Below are 14,544 nucleotides of genomic sequence, written 5' to 3' on the forward strand. Positions count from 1 at the left end.
TCAAGAAGTTTCTTGGCTCTGGAGACTGGAATAGAGGCATAGGCCACTGAGTATGAGTAAGCAGAGGGAAAGGTGACACTTTAATGCTAAGGCCCTGTGGACATGTGGCTTGGTGACAGCCACAGAATCTGGGATCAGATGTGGTTGATTAGAGACTCTGGGCTTGGGCCAAGGACTTTTGGAAATGTGGGGGTGGCCTGAGCTTTTTCTGAAGACGTTCTTAGTCCTGCCCCACTGGACACCCCTGGCCTTGCCTGTGGACAGAACACAGTTTAAAAGGCATTGCCTATCACATGACAGGAAGGAAAAACAAGCCTATTAATTAGAGCAGCACAGCAGACCAGAGCAGCAATAGGTGGTACCCCTGCTCGCCCTCCAACCTGCCCATCTCCATGGCACAGGGAGAAAAACTGCAGAGCGTGGGTGAGCAAAGGGTAATGACTTTTTGTACATGATCCAGGGTAGAGAACCCAAGGTTTGGCTTAATCCTGTCTGCTCACTGCCAACCCTGGACAAATCTCCAAGCCTCAATTTCTCTATCAGCAAAACAACTGAGAAGATGAACAAAGACTCATCATGATTGTGCACCTAATCCTTAGCTCATGTGAGGTTGGTCCCACACCCTCCTGCAGTTGAACAGGCTCAAAGATGGAGGCCTTCCTCCAACATCATGTAGTAATGGGTAGAACCAGGGTTCAAACAGGTCTATTTTTTTTTTTTTATCAGTACCGGGGATCAAACTCAGGACAGCCTACTTGCAAGGCAGCCGCTTATGCCGCTGAGCTAAATCCCCAGCCCCCTGAGGTTTATCTTGACTCCAGAGCGTCTAGTCCCAAACTCCCAGATAGTTCTTTGATATGCATGAGAGTATTCCGTACTATACAAATGCTTGGCACAAGGAAACTGCTGCCCTGCCAGGTCTCCAGGATGAGGGCCTGTACAAACAGCAGAACAAGCTACGGAGGGTTAAAGGGCCCTGCACCTGCATGTGAGTAAGCATACTTTTCACACTTAGTCTCACGTGAGTGATTTACACCAGGCATCACTGGGTCCCACCCAAGTGAAAGCGGACAGCGGAGGCAGTGCTGCCTCGGCTTCTGAGTGCTGGGATTACAAGCATGTTCTACCACGCCTGGCTCATCTCGCTTCCTCTTTTACTTTCTTTCACATTCTGTCTCTGTCTCTTCCTTCCCCCATCCCTTTATTTCTGCTTAGTGCTTGGGTTTGAACCCAGGGCCTCACACATGGCAGCAAAAACAAACTCAGCTATACCCCCCCTCCCCCCCACAAACCAAATCTTTTTTTGTTTTGTTTTTTGAGATAGGGTCTCACTGTCAGGGTTGGCTTTGAACTCATTATATAACCCAGGCTGGTTTTAAATTTGCAGTGATCCTCCTACCTCAGCTTCCTGAATGCTGAGATTACAGGTGTGTACCACCAATATCTGCCCAGCAAATTGATGTGAAGAGCAGGGAACAAACATTTTGTCTCTGTTACATGTACTCAGTGTTGTGGCACAGATAATACAGAAGTAATTGGGCATGGCTATATTCTGATAAATTTCACTGATGGACTGAAAATTGAATTTCATATAAATACATGTTACAAAATATTTTCTTAACCATTAAAAAATTTAAAAATGGTTCCTAGCTCACAGAATGTTCAAGCATAGGAGGACTAGATTCGGTCTACAGCCCACAGACTCACCAACCCGGCTTCTCTTCTGTTTCTCAATGTCTTCCCTGATTTTGGATCTTGGGCTTCCCTCAGAATCAATCCCCAGCCTCCCGCTGGCTCACAGTTTGTGTGAGTTGAATTGATCTGACACCCATAACCTGTGGTTTCTTGTTTTGCTGATCAATCCATTGATCCATGCAGAGTGCAATGCCACATCCTCAGCCAAGGTTATTCTGAGGAATTCCAAAAGCCCACACAAGTGCTCTGATGTGCCTGAACAAGAACTGTCTGTCTATTTTACTTTCTACCCTGTTCTCTCACCATTTTGTTTTGGGGGTAGGAGCCAAGAAGGAGAAAGGACAAAAGGAAGAGGGCAGGCAGGGAGCTGGCATAAGGAAGGAGTGGAGGAGGACGTGGTGAATAAATCCAAGGATAGAATCTTGTTGCTATCTGCTTTGGTTCTTTCTGGTTGCCTACCTACCTCTGCTTTCTGGTTTTCCTGCAAATTTTGTTCTCTGAAGCACCAGAGGCAAATGGGTGCTTCCAGTTTGGGAAAGAAATTCAGAATTCACAGTTCTCTAGTGCCCTTGCTGGACAAACTTTCATAGCCACATCCTTTTCTACTTTGAGTGGTAGTGGTCAGCATTTACCTTAAAGGCACCAAAAATTTACCCTTGAAGTTATCACTAGTCTCCAAAGCCCTCCAGCCCTTGAAGGGAGCTGGCTGGTGAGATTCCCACATAAGCATGCTAGGCTACAAGTACCTGGCAGCAAGGCCTCCAGAATTCTAGTTGTTATGTTCTTAGAGTTATGAGACAAACTCCCAATAGATCAAGCTCTGCCATTTGTTCATAACCCCAACCAAGGAGATGAGTGGTGGTGAAGGGTAGGAAAGGAGCTTTTATCAGGATGGCCATGCTGGGGAACACTGAGAAAACAGTTCAAAATTATTTCTGAGGAGTTGCCTGAAGCTTTGGGATTTTATAGAAATGGGACAAGTTGGATACAGTGGCACATACCTGTGACCCCAGCACTAAGGAAGGCTGAGGAAGGGAATTGTAAAGTTGAGCCCCATTTGGGCCATTTAGTGACCTAGTAAGACCCTGCTTCAAAATAAAAAATACAAAGGGCTGGTGATGTAGTTCCTGTAAAGACTCTGGGTTCACTCCCCAGTATTGAAACAGACAAACCAAAAAGAGCAAGGATGGGGGGTTTACATAGCTGGTAACATAGATAATCCTGGTCAAGTCATGGTCTGCTTTATCGCTTTCTCAGGACTGGTCATGAGATGACTGTCCTTTTTTCTACCCTCCATTATTATTAATCTTTAATTAGTACATATTTGGAGATGACTGTTCTTGTTTAGGGGGCAGCATTATCTCCTGTTATGGAGTAATGGGGTGCCTTAACATGGGGTTGTCTGCAAGACTGCTTTTCTTGGAATCCAGTTGACTGCAGGATTAGGACAATGACTGGAGACTTCTAAGCACTGCTGCAAGGCATCTGGGCCAGGACACGGTAGATGCTGGCAATTGGATGTCTCTGGAAATCCTAAAAATTACTTTACTTTTACCTTGTATCCTCAGTCTTTTTTTTTTTTTTTTTTTTTTTTAATCTATCGGTACCGGGGATGGAACTCACAACCACGTGCTTGCAAGGAAGGCGCTTATGCCACTGAGCTAAATCCCCAACCCCATATCCTCAGTCTTGAAGGAGGATGAGATAGGTTAGGTAATTTAAGCTGAATCGACCTTGTAGTACAAGCACTCCTAAAGTGATTAATATACCTAGTGCAGAGCTGAGAGGGCTCTGACCCAAAGTTTGAAAATAATAAAGGAGACATAAAATGCAGACAGAGATGCCAGGCTCAGGCTTCATCTTGCTGTAGTTACACACTGGGCACCTGCAGGCCCAGCCTGAGGGACCCTGTTACAGTTATACAGACATACATGTCACCTCTCCCCTCTCTCTGTCCCTGGCTGTCACACTCCCCTGCACTTCTCCAGTGGCAGAGGATAGATGTTGGAACAGGAACGGGGAGGACAGAATGATTGATGTCTGCATCTGCATCTCTCCCTGAACTGTTGTGAAAGAAAAAACCAAATATCTATCTAAGAGATTAATCCATCTGAACAAAACAAGTTTTCTTTGAGGACAGAGCAGTAGAAGCCTCTGAACAGAGGTTCTTTATATTACTGTTAATGGTCACACCATGGAAGTCAAGTCTTTTCCCTTCAGGAAGGAGTCTTCTGTCCTCCTACATCGGGTGTCCTAGTCTGTGGCGGTGCACCCCAGGCAGAGGTCAAAGCCTGTGGTAGCCCTGAAGAGAAGGTTATAGGTTTACTGACATCTTACCTCCTTCAAGGGCACTGTCTTCTGATTTTCTCCCCTTCTGAGGAAAACCTCTGTACCACCAAGCCTCATGAATGTTTTGGTGCCCATGTTAAAAGGACAAATAGCAAGTGGTGAAGCCCATATTTTTCTAAGCTTATTTTTCGATGATATGTGATCTTCCTGTTCATGTAATTTCCTCTGCCTGTAAAGTCCTCATTTCTTGTCTGAGAAACTCTTATTCAGAAAGTCAAATCAGATGGCTCCTGAATATAAAGCTTTCCTTGCCCCTCTGCAAGACAGCTAACATATATTACATCACTATGATGTGCCAACCACCTGTCCAGGAGCCTGGGGTACATCTCTATCCCTAAGAAAGAAGCACTGTTTTATTCTAAGAACATTTGCAAAGAAACCTGGTCTCCTATCTCCCTATATGAGATAAGGTTTCTTTGCAAATGGGTCCATGCAAAGATAATTCATCTTTGTATTTTCATTACCTAGCTTGGTGCCTGGCACTTAGCAGCCACAAAATTATTTAACATATTTTTTCTGAGTGGCTGTTGTATGCTGAGAAAGAATCCCTGTTTTCAAAAAACTTCAGTATATATATCCTAGTTACTTGGAACAACATGCCCAACTCTCACAATCTCATACCCAGTCCTCACAATTTAAGAAAGGAGTAAAGGTTTATTTTGGCTCATAGTTTATAGAGGTTTGAGTTTAGAATCAGCTGGTTCCAAGGTAGGGTGACATGACAGAGGGCAATGGAATCATGGACAGGAGGCAAAAAGAGAGACAGAGATATCAAGGGAAAAGGGAGAGAGACAAGAACCTTCCAGGATGTACTTCCAGTGACTAACCTTCTCAGATGAGGCTTTACCTCCTAATATCACGTTCAGCTATAAACTCTTCGGTCGAATAATATCACAGTCCTGTGATCCAACCACCCCTGAAAAGCTCCACCAGTTAATGCATGAGGCTTTCAGGTACATATCCCTTAACCTCAAGTAATATAGGATATGGGACATATAAATAAATAAACACCTACAATATAAGAGTGAACACGATGAGTGAAAAATTAAACTGAGAAATTGTGATTTAAGAAAGATGAGATCCTGGCTAGTTCTCAGCAGATGGTGGCTTTAGAGTAGGACCCTGAATATTTTTAGGACTTTGACATGTAGGGATGGGTTTGGGAGAGCAGGGGCTCATAGAGGAAAAATAAACTTGCTCTTGAAGTCTAAATACAAGCTGATATTGAACGTGATGAATTTCTTTATATCACCAAGGGCCATTTCAGATAGTGTAGAAGCTTCTAGAATAAGCTGGCTAGTCATTAGACTATGAAAAGGCTATAAAGGACACTGAGGTTTGATGCTGGCCTAAACACACAGAAAATAATATCACATGCTCTCACTAAAAGTTGTATTTCACAAAATCATAGCCCTGCACTTGAGGACCTTCTGAGATAGGCTAAACTTTATTTATTTATTTATTTGGTCTTTTTGAGACAGGTTTTACTATGTAGTTCAGGCTGGCCTTGAACTCACCTTGAAGCCCAGGCCAGCCTCAAACTCACAGTGATCCTCCTGCCTCAGTCTCCTGAGTGCTAGGATTACAAGTATGCAACTACCACGTCCAGCTGAAATTTTTTAAAAAATAAAAAAAGGAGAAAATTGGGATTTTAAAATTGTACTTTTTTTCTTCAATCAGATTTATTGGTACATTTTAGACATACATAATGATCACATGTGATATCTACATAGAGAATTTGTACCTGTACTTGATATAACTTGATTGTTTTCTTTTTCCCATTTCCCTATCCTCCCTGCAAACCTTTTTCTTTCATCGTCATTTTCAAAGGCTTTTTTCCCATCTTTTCCTCCTTTTCTCACTTTTTAAAATTTACTTTTCCTTTCCTTCCATTTCTTTTCCCTAAAATCATATTAAAACAAGAACAAAAACTACAACTTCAGAGCTAGGGATTTAGCTTAGTGGCACAAGCACCTGCCTGGTAAGTGTGATGAGGTCATGAGTTCAATCCCTAGTACCAAAAACAAAACAAAACAAAAACCAAAACGTGCAACTTCAGGACACAAAAGTTACTTAAGCCTTTTTTTCTGTTCGGTCTTTTTTCTTTTTTCTTTTTTCTTTTTTTTTATCGGTACCGGGGATCGAACTCACAACTGCCTGCTTGCAAGCAGGCGCTTATGCCACTGAGCTAAATCCCCAGCCCCGCCTTTTTTTCTTTTCAGGAAACTCACTCAGAAAAATTTTCTCAAGATTTTAAAGACACAACAGACCTATAAATTGGGCTTGAAAACCGTCCTTTTCACCTATAAATTGAACTTCCTCCATCCTCAAAGAAACAACAATGTAAGAGCAGCATATCTCAACTGCCAAATGGGAACCCAAGAGTGGGAATGCACACCCCACATTGCCCATCTTGAAAACACCCCTAGGAGTGGTGTGGTGGTGCACACTTGTGATCCCAGCGTTCGGGAAGCTGAGACATAAGGATCACGGTGAGTTTGAGACTAGCCTGGGCTACAAAGTGAGCTCAAGACCAGCCTGAATGGTATAGTAATAAAGTGTCTCAAAAAAAAAAAAAAAAAAAAAAAAAAAAAAAGTCGGGGGCTGGGGATTTAGCCCAGCGGCATAAGCGCCTGCCTTACAAGCAGGCAGTTGTGGGTTCGATCCCTGGTACTGATAAAAATGGAAAAGACAAAAAAAAAAAAGTCCCCAGGACCCTATTGCCAGCTCTAGTTCATACCATGTCTCATTTCTCTAGTGTCTGCACCACACTCAGCGCATACCAAAATCTCTGCCTTATAAACTCCTCCAGTACCTCTTACTGATATACCTTGAAAATTATTTTTCCAAAACAGCAGTCAGCAAAACACCAAACATCTTATATTTAGGGTGGGATGAGTTCCTCATTTCAGCTTTGGGAACCTCACAGACCCAGCCCAGGGATATTTTTTGCAAAGCCGGAGGAAAGATCATGCTAGGTCACTAGGGAGAGGGAACAACCTAGGATAGGTGGGTGTCCACAACATTTTGGGACCTTTTCAAGTCTTACCCCACCCAAGGACCTGAGAACATTTTAAAATATTTTCAGTTGTACAAGTAATTTAGTGGCACCTGGGAGCCCTGGAGAAGCTTTGTCCAGAGAAGCTACATAGCTTTCATTATTTCTTTAGCCTTTTGTTAGGTGTGTGTGTGTGTGTGTGTTGTTTTGCTAAGTGGTACTGGGAAGTGATTGAACCCAAGGGATGCTCTCCCACTGAGCTGTATGTCTAACCTGTTTTTATATTTTTATTTTGAGGCTGGGCCTTTCTAAGTTGCTCAGGCTGGCCTTGAACCTGTGATCTTTCGACCTCAGGATCCTGAGTATCTGAGATTGCAGGTGTATGCCATCTGCTGTACCCAGCTTTTGGACCCTTATTTAATGTCAGTGGCCTGAACATCTATCTGCCTGATACAGCTGAGTGTGCCACAATGGTCCAGATTCTTGTGTATAACAGAATAATTGCCACCTCATAATATGTCGTATGTAGTTTTGTTTATTGAAGATTTGGGAGCAGCAGCAGATCAGGTAGAACAGCAAAACTGGCAAAAAGGGCTTTGTAACTCAGGCTGCCAGTGTTTACAGGGTCAGAAATCCCTTGGTTCTAAGTGCCTTCCACCTCCTCTCTTTTCTGAGGTCAGCAGTCTCAGGACCTCCTAAACTTAAGCCTGTGGAATCATTAGGGTGGTCTTGGTCTACAGCACGCCTCTGTGGTAGGATTCTGGAAGTCAGGACAACCGTTAGGGGTGGTGTAATGTTTACAGTTGAGCAAAGGGAAAAGAGTGACTCAGCTCCTTCATTTCTAACTGTAACGTGCTCTTCAGACCTCTCATTTTATGACATTTTCTTTCTCATTAACAGTAACATTAGGATGGCTCTGAACATCCCACAAAAAGAGAGAGACAGAGAGAGAGAGAGAGAGAGAGAGAGAGAGAGGAGTATGTGTGTGTGTGTGTGTGTGTGTGTGTGTGTGTGTGTGTGTGTGTATTGGGGGTGTTTCCTCCAATATCTCCAAGGTGGCTCAGGACTCCCTTCCTCTAAATTCTCATTTAGTGAGATTCCCTCTTTTAAATATCTTTTCTTTCCATTGCCATCAGCTCAGACATGGAACTCAGACCTTTTCCTTTAGTTTTTAAAGCTGTGTGCACTTAGATATTTACCCATATCTGTGGATAAAAGCAGCCTGCAAATCATAGGCAGCACAGACACGCTGACTGTCCTAATCCCTCCATCATTCCTGCCACAGGGAGCACCTCTCTGACCCGCTGTTCCTCAGCATCTGGCTGCCTTCAGTGGTTGCTCATTCATGTTCTCCCTTGCCACCTCCTTCCTTATGGGCTCTGATTTCCTTCTTTGTGGGCTTACCCCAGCTCCAAGGTTTAAAATTCCTATCTCTCTCACTATCTCCTCTCTTTGCTAATTCAGAACTATCCACAGTACAAATAAAGACCAGAAATTTCATGTTCCTTTTCATGTAAAACATACCACCAAAGTGTTTCCTGAACAAAGACAATTTCCAAAGAGGAATTCCAAGGTCAGTTTTTCAGATAACAATCTTTCTCTTATCTCATTGTGATAAAACTACCATTTATTCTGCATATGTTTTTGTTTGTTTTGAGACAGGGTCTTGTGAAGTAGTTCAACTTGGTCTTCAACTCACCTTGTAGCAAAGGGTAGGGCTCAAACTCACAGCTATCCTCTTGCCTCAGCCTCCTAAGTTCTGGGACTACAAGTGTGCACCACCATGCGTGACTATTTAACATGCAGTACAGTTCTCATGACCATGACAGCTACAGTCACACTGTTTCCACAGATTAGAAAATGAGGCTACCAGACTTCATATAAAACAAAAAGCCTAGGGGCTGGGGATTTAGCTCAGTGGCATAAGCACCTGCCTTGCAAGCAGGCAGTCGTGAGTTCGATCCCCGGTGCCGATAAAAATGAAAAAGACAAAAAAAAAAAAAAAAAAAAAAAAAAACCAAAAAGCCTGAGAGTTTGCAAATTGTAGTTTCAGGCTGTTATCCTGATAGAATCTTTGGGGAGACATTTTGTTAGAATTTATCAAGAATCTTAAAATGGGGGGCAGGGGATTTAGCTAAGTGGCATGAGCGCCTGCTTTGCAAGCAGGCAGTCATGAGTTCGATCCCCAGTACTGATAAAAAGAAAAAGACAAAAAAAAATTAAAATGTTCATATTTTAAAACAAGTAGCTAGGTGTGGTGGCTCTGTTTGGTAATCTTGGCATTTGGGAGGCTGAGGCAGGAGGATCACCTGATTTACCTAATGAGTTCAAGGACAACCTGAACTGCATAGTGAAACCCTGTCTTGCAGCAAGGGGAAGCACCAAAAAGCAAGTAATTCTGTTACAGGCAGCTGAGCTAGTTAGAAATATTATAGGCAGTCAGACAGGGCTAGGCCCTCCAAGGAGCCAGCACAGAGGATCAGATGTCTGGTGACCTTGGAGGAGACACACACTTCTTGCGGTGGGCCAGATCTCAGGACATAAGGCAAAACAAATGCAGCCACACCCTTAAATATAATCCTTAGGGATTAAGTCTGGATGACTTTGAGAAGCCAGGAGTCAGCATCCCAACCCCCTATAGGAAGAGTCACTGATCCATAAGGAATGTTCGCTTTCTATGTTACTGGCTTCCCCATTTGTCTCTGATTTGGTCATTTTTACCTGAATAATTAAATTTATTGGTTGACCATAGCTCTGTGTCACCTCATGCCCATCTGCTTTGTGAGTTCCCAGTTTTCCCCAATTTTAGACCCACTTCACCTCATGATTTTATTCTATAAAAATCCCCACAAAAGACAGAGTCCCTGGCAACCCATTTGGGACCCCTCAAATAGAAGCTTTCTTTCTCTCAAATATTTCTGCTCTTAACCGCCGTTGTTCCTAAAATTCATTCTTCGATTTTAGAGAACACGAACTCGTTCTGGACATATAATAGATCGGGAGTCTTGTTCCCCTATATGGCTTTTACTGGTAGAAATCTAGCCAACAAGTTATATTAGAACTGGGTATAATTCTAGTGTTTAGGAGGCTGAGGCAGAAGGATCACCAGAAGTTCAAGACTAACCTGAACTACATTGCAAACCTGAACCACTTTGTCTCAAAAAACAAAAACAAGTAATACCACAAAGTTGAGTATGTAAAATTGGTATTTAAAAATTAAAGATTACAAAAAAATAAGATTATAAACTGAAAGAGTTTTGGCCCAGACAGGACACTGCAGCCAGTAAAGCCTTAGAGGCGGAACCAAGGAGCTCCTATTTCCCCCTCCCCTAGGATATCTATGGTGCCAAACAAAGACCAGTGGGCTACCTGTACATCCTAATGCCCCCTTAGGTTCCACCCCAAACCGAGGCTACTTAGGTGCCTCACTCCACGTGTTCCACGGAGAGATCGCCTGGGGTGGAGATGCCAAGCCCCAGGGGGTCGGGGTATAATCTCTCCCCGCATTCTCAAAATAAAGGTCATTTATATTTCATACTTATCTTTTCAGCCGCCGCCAGTCCCCCACAGTTCTATCATAAACCAGATATGGTAATACACACCTGTCAGCCTAGCTCTCTGAGAAGCTGAGGCAGAAAGATGATTGCAAGACTGTAAGCTGTAATTAAGTAAGATTTTGTCTCAAAAAAAATGTTAAAAAACAGCGGGGTGACAGACACCTGTAATTTCAGCACTTGGGAGGTTGAGGCAGGAAGATCACAGCAAGTTTGAGGCCAGCCTAGGCTAGTTACATAATGAGTTCAGGACCAGCCTGAACTACATAGTGAGTCCTTGTCTCAAAATATCCTTGTAAAATAAAAAAAATTTTTTTAAAAAGGGTGGAGATGTAGCTCAGAGCAAAGGCCCTGGGTTCAATCCCTGATATAAATAAATAAGTAAAATCAAGAGTACAAACAATGCTTAATGCCAGGGAAAAGGATCCTTACAAATCTGATGTGGCTAAGGTCTCCAAAAGTTAAAACTGAAGAGCATGGAAGTGTGTTCTTTCAGTTGTTCAAACAACTGAACATAGAAGAAAGCAGACAAATCATAATGTTGTCAGTGTGCACCGTGCCTTCCGTGAAGGTTGCATGATTTTGCTGCTGTTTTTTTGGTTTTTTTTTTGTACCAGGGATCTAACTCACAACCTTGCGCACGCCATGCAGGTGCTTGTGCAGCTGAGCTAAATCCCCGGAGATGATTTTGCTTCTTTTAGCTGTTTCACTTTATTTTGTTCGTTCGTTTGTTTGTTTATTTATTTTGATGCCGGGATGAACTCATAACCGCTGGCTTGTAAGGCAGGTGCTTACGCTGCTGAGCTAAATGCCCGGCCCAACTGTTTCGCTGTATAAGATGGTAAGAGGAGGAAGGATCAGGTTTAAATGACTGTGTGGCCACTTTTGCATCCAAAAATCAAGAACTACTGACAAGGAAGTTTCTACCTACTTCTCCCATCTGCCTGTCTGGCTGGCTGGGAAGAAGAGGACTTGTATGTTGATGAAGGGAGAAACGAGGTAGGTGGATGGTGAAATTTAGAGTAAAATAAAGTTGGCCCACGTTATCCTGCAGGGTGTAAAATGTAGTTTAATCAGTGTGACTTTTTTGTTAAAAATATATTTATTTGTGGTTCGAGGATGCTGAGGGGTGCTCTACCACTGAATTACATCCTTAGCTTTTTTTTTTTTTTCAATCTTTTATTTTGAAACAGAATATTGCTAAATTGTTTGATCTGGGCTGAAATGCACAGTGTTTTCTCTAAAAAGTAATCACTATAACTAAAATCATCTAGGTTTTCTCCAATCTTTTTGGAATTTTACATTGAGTTTTGCATTGTACATTTATGTCTGTAATTCATTTTGAGGAAGTTTTTGTGAAGTGTATATGGTATGTATTTAGATTAACTTTTTTTTTGTATGTGGATAGAAACTATTCCAATACCATTTTCTTTTAAAAAATTTTAATTTATTTTTATTTTATTTTAAACAGAAAAAAGAAAACAAATTTTCAAAACAAATTAGTAAGAGAGAAAAAATAATAAGAGGGTAACAGTGGTTAATATACTGCCGATTGTTATCTTTAAATTAATTACTCAGAGTATGATATCGGCATTTGATTGTCCAAACAATATTAGCACAAGCCTTTCTTTTCTCTTTTTTTTTTTTTATCGGTACCAGGGATCGAACTCACGACTGCCTGCTTGCAAGCCTTTCTTTTCAATGAACTAAGAGAAATTAATAGTATAACTATCTTAATTACATATATATATATATATATATATTTGCTTTTCTCTTCTTTTTTCCATTCCCCCATCTGTTTCTCTTTCCTTTTAAAGCTTCTTCTTATTTTACAATATCTTTTTTCCCCATTTCCATCCATTCCCTTCAATCCTTCTTTCCCTGATCATTTACAGATTTATTTCCATTTTACCCTTCCATTCCTTTTTTTTTTATTTTTTATTTATTTATTTATTTTTGTCTTTTTCTTTTTTTATCGGTACCGGGGATCGAACTCGCGACTGCCTGCTTGCAAGGCAGACACTTATGCCGCAGAGCTAAATCCCCAGCCCCCATTCCTTTTTTTGTATTGGGGTTAAACTCACAACCTCATGCTTGCCAGGCAGGCACTCATGCTGCTGAACTAAATCCCTAGCCCCCTATTTTACAATATCTATTTTACATTTTAGATCTTATTTACTCTTTTAGCTTCTCATACTAGAGACAATACATTTAGGCATGTGCATCTGGTTTATTTTACTTATGAGTATGGTCTCAAATTGTACCCATTTACCTATAAAAGTCTCCAGTTTATTCTTCTTTATGGTTGAGTAATACTCCATTGTTCAATACCATTTTTTTTTTTTTTTGGTCTTTTTCCTTTTTACCGGTACCAGGGATCGAACTCACGACTGCCTGCTTGCAAGGCAGGCGCTTATGCCGCTGAGCTAAATCCCCAGCCCCTTCAATACCATTTTCTAAAAGACTATCTTTGCTCCATTGTATTACTTTTTTTTTTTTTTTTTTTTTTGGTCTTTTTCCTTTTTATCGGTACCCGGGATGGAACTCATGACTGCCTGCTTGCAAGGCAGGCGCTTACGCCACTGAGCTAAATCCCCAGCCCCCATTGTATTACTTTTGCTCCTTTATAAAAGATCAGCTTAGCAGCTCGGTGTAATAATGCATGCTTGTACTCCTAGATACATGGGAAACTGAGGCACAAAGACTGCTTGAGCCCAGGAGCTTGAGACTAGCCTAGGAAATATAGTGAGATGTTGCCTCAGAAAAATCAGTTTTCTATATGTAGCACTATTTCTGTTCTATTCTGTTCCATTATTTTATTTGTCTATCCTTTCACCAATACTGTAGTGTCTTGATTACCATAGTCACCAAAGACAGGTGTTATCAGTCCTCCAACTTTATACTTCTCTGTCAATATTATACTGGTTATTCCTAGTCTTTTTATCTCACTCTATTCTAGAAAGTTTAGAACAAGTTTGCTTATATCCACAAAGTAATTTGCTAGGATTTTTTCTTTCTTTCTTTCCTTCTTTTTTTTTTTTTTTTCTCTTTGAAATAAAGCGAACTTACTGGGGTTTTGACTGGGACTGCTTTGACTCTGTAGATCTAACTGGAAAGAACTGACATCTTTTTTTTTTTTTTTTTTTGAGTCAGGGCACACCATACAGTTCAGGCTGGCCTTGAGCTCACTTTGTAGCCCAGGCTGATCTTGAACTTGCAACAGATCCTCCTGCCTCAGCCTCCTGAGTGCTGGAATTACAGGTGTGTGCCACTATGCCCAGCAAGAATTGACATTTTGACAATATTGAGTCTTCCTATCCCTGACATGGAATATCTACGTGTATTTAGTTGTTTGATGTTATTTGTATTTTTGTAGCTTTCCTTCATAGATCTAGTATATGTTTTGTTAGATCTATACCTTACTATTTCATTCTGGGAAAACCTAAGTAAATGATATTTTTAGTTTTAAATTCCACTGATTTGATGCTGGTATATTAGAAACTAAGTTTTGTTAGTTGCATATATATTAACCTTGTATCTTACAGCCTTGCTATACAAGTACCTACTAGTTACAGGAGGTTTACTGCTAGTTTTTTTGGATTTTTTATAGAGATAGTTATGTCAACTGTCAACAAAGACAGCTACATCTCCAGAGAAAGGGTCTCTTATTTTGGATAGCATCTTGCTCAGTTTAGTTGCCCAAGCTGGGGTTGAATTTGTGGTCCTTCTGCTTCAGCCTCACAGAGTGCTGGGATTACAGGTCTGTGCCACTATCACCTGGCTACCAACTGTGTTTTTTTTTTTTTGCACTGGGGATTGAATTTAGGGTCTCATGATTTCTAGGCAAATATTTTACCACTCAGTCACACCCTAGGCCTTGATGTCTTTTTTCCAAATCCATATATGTTTTATTTTGCCTTTTTTTCTTTTTATATTAGTTAGGACTCC

Source organism: Cavia porcellus, unplaced genomic scaffold, assembly GCF_034190915.1.
Source record: "Cavia porcellus strain 051 isolate PalLab524CR breed Dunkin Hartley unplaced genomic scaffold, mCavPor4.1 scaffold_16, whole genome shotgun sequence".
Classification (NCBI taxonomy): Eukaryota; Metazoa; Chordata; class Mammalia; order Rodentia; family Caviidae; genus Cavia; species Cavia porcellus.